The following is a 431-nucleotide window of genomic DNA, read 5'->3' on the forward strand; positions in this document are numbered from 1 at the left end:
AACGCCAGTAATATGGCTAAAACCGCTCTTTTTGAATTTTCTTGCATATTTCTTATTTAAAAACGACTTTCACAGTTCAAAAGTTTGAAAATAATGACGCGATAAATATTGAAGGAGTAGCATAGTAGAGAGTGGAGCATCACGCATAAATATGGATCACGATACTGGATCGCGATCCATATTGATCGTGAGACAGGGCCCTATTTGTGTTTCAGTAAGCGAATTAGCTGGGCGAAAGTTGGTCATCGGCATCGCTCTGCTGGGCGAAATTTACCGTTCGCCGGGTATTGTGTTTCACGCAATAGGGGGCAAGGCACATTAAACAGGTAGTATCAGTAGAGCAAAAACAACATTTGCGTGTATTTTGTTGTTGCTTCTGGTATCGAAAGTGTCAAAAACTGTTCTGAATTTTTTCGGGAAAATTTTAGTAG

Source organism: Rhagoletis pomonella, unplaced genomic scaffold (genome assembly GCF_013731165.1).
Source record: "Rhagoletis pomonella isolate Grant_MI unplaced genomic scaffold, Rhpom_1.0 Rhpom_scaffold_01838, whole genome shotgun sequence".
NCBI classification, from domain to species: domain Eukaryota; kingdom Metazoa; phylum Arthropoda; class Insecta; order Diptera; family Tephritidae; genus Rhagoletis; species Rhagoletis pomonella.